A 7591-nucleotide genomic window follows, 5' to 3' on the forward strand; every position below is an offset into this window, starting at 1 on the left:
GATCTTAATTTGTTATTTGTTTGTCATCGGATGAGAAAAGAGTAGATATTCCAACGTCAAACTGATTTTGCGATACTCTCATTTAAAAAAGAAATTGCAATTCCACAGTTGCCACCAGTTTGTTTGTTTTTGAAATGTCTGAGAGATCAAGGACAGCCCAGACTGATCTTCAGGGCAAGGGTGAAAGGTTAAAATTTGAATCTGAAATTGGCATATTTCTTGCTGAACAACCCGTTCAGAGGGTGATACTTGTTTGCTCTTTGAAGTTTCATGGGAGATTATTAAAGTTTTAAGTAATTTAAAAGCACTGCAATCCAGAGCAAAGGTGAAAACATTTACTGCTACCTTCTGGCTGGGTTCTGCAAAGGAGAAGTTGATTAAAGCGAAAGCACCAACTTAGAAACGAGATTTAAACACAGAAATTACGACAAAGATTTGTGCTGCAACAGGTGGAAAGAGTTCAAAGTAAATCATTTTATTCGAAAAGCAGATCAGAGCGAGTGGAGAAAACCTGAAGGCTTTTATCTCACATGTTGTAACTTTTAAGTAATTTCTTGTTTTCACTGGATGAGTCACAGACGTGCAAGATTAAAGAGAGGAGATAAGAAAGAGACAGACTGACGCTGACCATGAAGCAGCCAGAAAACAATAGCTTTGTTAAAGCGTGAAGTGTACTTCAACCCTCAGCTTCACCATGAAAACAGTGTACAGTGTCACACGCTGTGGTAGGAACATTGTGTAATTCTTGTGATCTCCTCTGATTGTAAGGTCACTACCATGCAAATTAAAACACGTTCTTAAGCAGCTCTCTTTACATTATCAAAGGCTGGATTTGCAAGGAGTGACTTTAGCTCTTTCCTACATACGATCTGTATAGAAACAAATAGGCCACTGTATAATTAATTTAGATTATTGCATGTTTGTTTGCCAGGTAAAGTTTTAAAGGCAAATAAATAAATTAAAAATGACTATGCTATATAAATGAACACAAACCTGTTTCATGACATTTATCATACGGTTGCTTATCATTGTATAATTTATCACTCTCACTTTGATAAATATTCTCTAAACATAAAGTGCAAGTTCAGCGATTTGTTGCTACAACTAGATGGTAAAATATTAGCTAATGTGTATGTATGAGCATTTTAAATACAGTACTGATCAAAAGTTGTAGGCTCTTAAAGTGAAGTTCGGATCCTAACCCTTTCAAAAAATAATGTCACAAATAGTTTTTTGCATGTCAAATAGCTTCACAAAAAGATGCAGTAAAGAAAAAAACACTGTTAGAATCAGTATCTGGTGTGATTAGTCTTAATCTTTTAAACAGCACTAGGTAGTTTGCTCTACGTAGCCTTGTCCATGTTCTTTTGTGTGTTTAGGCTCTCCGAAGGATCTCCTGATGGAACGTAGCCATTTCTGCTGTTATCCTATCCTATCCCTCTTATCCCTTCTTTAGAGTAATGAAGCAGAAATGCAGAAAATAATGTAAAAACAAAAAAAGAAAATAATACAAAGGAATCAATAAACATAAAATTGTGACTAAATAGGGTACAGAAGCAAATTATATCAGGAACATCAATTTGTGTTGCATTATGCCCACATATGTATTGTAATATTACTTTTGGCCCATTTATTGTCACATGCATTTATTTACCAAGTAATTTCTTTCTTTACTTGTTTTTGACTGTTGACAGTCTGGGTCCTCCATAGGCTCAGCGTCTTCTGTCTCTTGTAAAGCCACGTAATCCCAGACTGAATCTGTGGTGTTAAGATCAGTGCTCTGTAGGGGCCGCACAATCTGTTGCAGGACTCGTTGTTCATCCCGTGGCTGAAGCGAATACCCGGATGATATTGTTGATGGATCAGAATCTTAACTATAGCACAGTACCTCCAGCAACAACAGCCAGATTGTGAATTTGCGGTGCATTCAAACATAATAAGAACAGACAAGGAACGTTCTCTTTGGAAACATGACATCTTAGCGTGTGTCAGCAAACACAAAGTCCAGCGGTTGCATTTTTCTCACCGGTGAAGATTTTGAAAAGCCCAAAACCTTTCGGAGAGGACGTCATGGTGGATAGCTAGGAGTATATGTCGTCTCGCTTTATTACTGCAGACTGGACGATATGTCTGCAAGTTTCCTTAAGGTTAACCAAGTATTACTAAACGTGATGAAGAAAACCAGGTGGTAGTGAGTAAAAATCACATAGGAATATCATTTGTAATTGCATATGTGTTAAAAAGGCACCAACAAAATATTTGTGTGCTGGGATGACACTTGTTGGAACTGTTAAAATTCATAGATGTGTCTTTAAATATTCAGATGTTGAAAATCTGTGAGGAGATTGTTTATTTTTAAGACCCATCGGAATTGCCCCAAACACCAGTAAACATTAGTATATTGGAAAAACTTTTTTTTGCTCCAAAAAGACTGGAGCAAATGTGATGGAACCCTTTAACTGCTTGTGAAATTTCAGAGGATCCTGAAGACTGAAGGGGTCTAGCTGAGATGAGGCTGTGGAAACGTATCCAAAAATGATAGATTGTTTCTGAATGAAACATGAAGCAAATGACTGCTCGTGGCTCTAAGCTGTGTCGAGTGCACCTGTTGGCTTGATGGTTTCTGAGCCAGTGTGAGAAGTTAAATTTGAAGTAGGTTATTATGATGTAGCTTGAATCTGCCCTTTAGCCTGAGGAGGTGCCGACACCTGTTCGCTGTGCTCCGCAGTTCGGTGCAAAAAGTCAAGAAGAACATCTGATGTGCGGAAAGACAGGTGAGGCAAACCTGTGGTGCTGCCTCCACATAATAATCTCAGGGAGACAGCTGGCCCCCACTCATCAAGAAAAAAATGAAAATTGCCAGCACACTCGACAGCCTCCTTTGTCTGTGTGACTCCGACATGTTGACATGCATCACGGGCTGTTCTGTTTCCAGGGAGCTCAAAATTCATCTTCCTGCATTTAGTGGGGAAATGAGGTACATTATTGTTCAACTCTGTGCATCCTGCAGCACAGATATGTTCTATAAATACTGCATATTATTCTTGTTTTAATGACAGACTTTACTAAACCGTCACCCTGTTTTCTGCCGTCTCATCTCCGTCTCTTCCTCCAGCTGCATTTTCTCCTCTTCGATCTCTATTCTCAGTAACAATTTCAGTGAATCGCCTGCGCGGGCTTGTTGGCACCTTTCCGTTAATTACACTTTTAGGTGGGAATGGCGTTTTCTGTGTTTGTGTGACGGAGAAAGAAAGAATGAAATGAAAGCGCGTACGCGAGCAAAAGAGAAAAGAGAGGGTGGGAGACTGGTGAAGTGTCGGCGGGAGCCTGTCTGGTTGTCTGGGTGGGTGTGCCTGTGAAGCTGCAAAATTATTTAAATTGCGAAAGGAATGCTCACTAGTGATTCTGATCTGAGCCAAATTTCTCTGTCAGAAAAGTCCCCAACCAGCCGCCTTGCAATTTCACAGTGATTGGAGAAGAAGCGAAAAGAGTGAGGGAGGGGAGACTGGAAGACGGAAGACACAGGAGAAGAAACGAAGAGTTAGAAGACGATAGAGGCAGGGAGACAGGCAGAGAATACGCTAACACTGAGTTCATTTTTGTTAGTAATCCAGCTGTGGGGGGAGAAGAACAGTGCTGTCAGGTGAGAGCCTTACATCTTTCTTTTTTTTTTTAAGTAAGGAGTAAGCTTTCCAGGAATAAGCACCCTACCATCGTCTCTGCATTCAGACTTTCCTGAAAGTTTCACCGACAACAGTTGGCTCATTTTCCCTGCCCAGTCATTCTATCCCATTTCCACTGAGGGCATTATGACACAGGTTCCGACGGATCATGACTCATGTGAGCAATTTAGAGACGTCAGTGAAACTAACTTTCATGTGTGTGCAGCTGCACTCCAGGTACCAGTCAGGTGCACTTCACAGGGGAAATAATCAAACTTTTATAAAAAGGGGTTCTTTTGTAGCCATCAAGCCGCAGAGTTCTGTCTTGTTATTTATGACATGTTTACCGTACTTGCTTAGGCATCGAGATGGAAGTTTCGGCATAAACAACCTCGTTAGTCACAAAAAGGCGTTTCTGAGAAAGCAAACAATGAGACACTGAACTATCCCTTCCAAGGTGGCTCTTGAGAGCAAAGCACATCCTTGTTGTTCTTTCATGCTACATGATGATTTATTGCAGTGTTGACAGAAACAATGCGTCTGGATTTAATGTGTGTAAGGACCCACAGTAGCAGCGGAGTGGTATTATGGCTACAGCGTGGAATGGCAAGTAGGCAGCCTGTCCTTGGACCAGAGATCGAGGGTTTAAGTCGCCGTGTTGTCAGGCATCCGCCCTGCTGAAGCCTCCAACAGCCAGACACAGAGTCACTACAAGCTCCAGGGGAGCTGCTGTGGAGCTGAGCTACCTGACTTCCCTGTAGAGAAAGAAGCACATTTGCCTTTCAAAGCATTGCTTAATATCACTGGAAATATACCAGATGTGAACATTAAACTTTCCTCCCTCTTAAGATGACTCATTTCCCTTTGCTTAGTGTGGTTTGAGGATGTAACAGAAATAGAACAGAAGTTTCTGGGGATAAACACGCCGAAACAAAAGACTATTGACTGGATTAATATGCACAGCATGAATGAACCACATCTGCACATCTCGTGAAACTGTTTTGATTGCCCAGATACCCAAAGAGTAGTACAGCAGTGCAGGTGCAGTAAGCACAAGAAAACTTCTGCTCCCATTTCATTCTGTCCTCATTGCTCTGTCCTGTGTCACCATTCCCACCTCTGTCCCTGGTCTCGGTTAGATCACCTATATGACTTGATTTGTATTGCACAGGACAAATGTTGCAGCAGCAAGGCTGGGGGCACAGGGGAGGATTATTGGGCTGATTTACTCTGGATCTGGTACCAATCTGAGGGGAAATCCCAGCCAGAGGTTAGACAGAAGTGATGGTCAGCTAGGATTATCTGGTAGTGTGAGGGGGTTACAAATTCATTCGTTACTTGTCCGATCAGTGAGCGGACACGTTTCAGCTGCCTTGATGATTTTATATACACCACCGAGCATTTACTGCTTGATCCGTGTGAGCGCTCCTGTGAGATTGGGCGTGGTTCTAGGATCAGGAACTATCGGGTTTTATTCAGTTATAGCAAAGTGCTGTGTCTGATAGTGGCATGAGGATGCTATGGATAATGGATTATTTGATGCATCGTGACTTCAGGTTTCATTTAATGTACCTGGTTTTAATAAGTTTGTCTTTATTCAGTTTTTTCCCTCCCTCACTCTTCTCCTGCCTCTTTCTTTCCACTCTCCCTCGTTTATTCTTTCCCTTATTTTCCCTCCCTTATTTCTCCTTCTCAGCTCTTCTTCTCAGCTTTTCTTCATCTCAACATTACTCTCAAATGCTCCTTCCTCTTTTCCTACAGCTGTCCGTATAGCGGCCCAACAACTTTGACATGCCTCTTCTTTTCTCCTCTCCTTTCTGTCCTGTACTAGGTCCCCTCTTGTTCTCCTTCCTCCTTCCTAGTTCCCCGCATCCCCCCTTCTCTCATATCCCTGGGTTCACCTCTCTCCTCCTCACTCTTTTACACAAAAATCAGCAGTAATCAATATCATCATCAGAATAATAAGCATTTACCCAATGCAAATTGCAAATTAAAAATGTGTGCGTGCGCGTGCGCATGCATGTGTGCGTACTAGTGCTATTTTAAAATGCGCCTGTGTGTCAGTGCACACCCACAAAATGTCTCTGCTCCTAGTTTATCTCATTGTTTGAACAGCGCTGCTTTAATTAGGACAGGCCTGTCTATCCTTGTGTGTGCGTGTGTGTGTGTATGTGCCTAAAAGTGAGTAACATACGCGTGCGTATACCCATAGTGCCCCCATGTGGTGGACTTCAGTGGAACATGTTCTACAGTTTGGTTTCTCAACATGCACTCACACTCACACACTCCAATGACATGGTGTTATATTTGGAAACACAATTTCATGCTATCAGCACTGGCTAGCTATTCCATTTAGATAGCAGCCGCCTATACGTGTGCACATGTACGCGTGTTTATGCTCGCGTGTGCGCTTGCGTGTCCCCATGTATGCATCTGTTTGTGGGTCTGTGAATGCACAGGCAGGCCGCCTGCACGTCACACTGAGGCGAGTCATTCGTCAAGTTTATTGAAATGAAAAGTTGGTTGTCATGGTAACATTCCGATTCTGGGTAATTATGTTGATTAAAAATGTGCAAATTAATTAAAAAGTCAGGAAAATGATCTCGCAGCAGATGATCAGCAAAACATCAAAATGATTCAGATCTCTGTCCCTCTTTCACTCCCCCCTCCCCTCCTACATTACACACAAGTCTCGTCCTCTTCCTGTCTTTCTCTGCCGCACTTCAGAATTCCTTTATTACCTCACAGCACTGGATTATCTACAGTCATCTCTCACACAAGCTTCGTCTCACCCCGTTTCTCGACTCTTTTCACACTTGTGCACACGCACCGTCTATGATGAAATTTCATGTCCTAAAAAACACACCCTTTACTACATCTCTCTCTTTTTTATTCAGTCAATCATCTCATTCCCAGGTTGTTGACAAGCACGACAAGGCTCGCCTCATGCCGGCGGAGCAGCAGCAGCAAAAGTAGCACAAAACACTCTCTTCCAGTCTCTCCATCACTCCAGCTCTCTCACTCTCATAACCCATCTCTGTTCTCAGTCTCTTACCCTCTGACAGAATGAATAAACAGGCTGAGCAAAGTGTAATCTCTTTCTTTTATTAGCAACAGCAAACACAGAAACAATGACTTTACTCCTCGCCCCTCCCTCTCTCTTTCTCTCTCGCTCTGCTCTTCTCTCATCAGCTTTAATGAACCACAAATCTCATCAGCCATCTTTTCATCAGCTCTGCCATCACTACTTCCTGCACTCGGGCGCAAGTCCTTCGACTTGACTGCTTACCGCATGTCTGTTTCTGCTCTTGGCAGTTGATGACCAGGAGGACTTTGCAAAAATCATATTTAGCTGTAGGGTATAATTCATATAGATGTTCCAGAAATATTTCGCGCTAACAGTCGGAGTTACTGTTAAGTAGAATCTGACAGTTTTCAGGAGCAGCGGTGTTAGTATGACAGCCCTGCATCACAGCTCTGGTTTACTTAGTGGTGATTCACTGCCGGCTGATCTTCAGCGTGTTCAGCATCTCACCATGGTGATGTTATATATCTGCAACCATCAGTTGCCAGTGTTGATGAGGTGGTAGGATAATGACTGCTTTGTACAGCCCGACCTATTTCTCTCTATATCTGCATTAACGTACACGTGAAGAAAGTTTCTGTAAACAACATTAACTTCTGTCATATTAGATGTAGCTATGGCTCGGAGCTATGATTCTAAGCCTTTGTTGATTTGTGTGTCCGTATTACACAAGGTGGATTTTCCAAAACACGTAAATGTGTAAAGGACTGCGAGCCTGTGCCAATGCACTGATCATATGCAGAACTGTATAGGCAGAGCGAGCCCACCTCTCTCCACTGAGCCATGACTTGGCTTGGCCCCATCTTCAAAGGGTGGTGTGGATGTGAGAGCATATGAGAGAATT

The sequence above is a fragment of the Chelon labrosus genome (genome assembly GCF_963514085.1).
Source record: "Chelon labrosus genome assembly, chromosome: 3".
Classification (NCBI taxonomy): domain Eukaryota; kingdom Metazoa; phylum Chordata; class Actinopteri; order Mugiliformes; family Mugilidae; genus Chelon; species Chelon labrosus.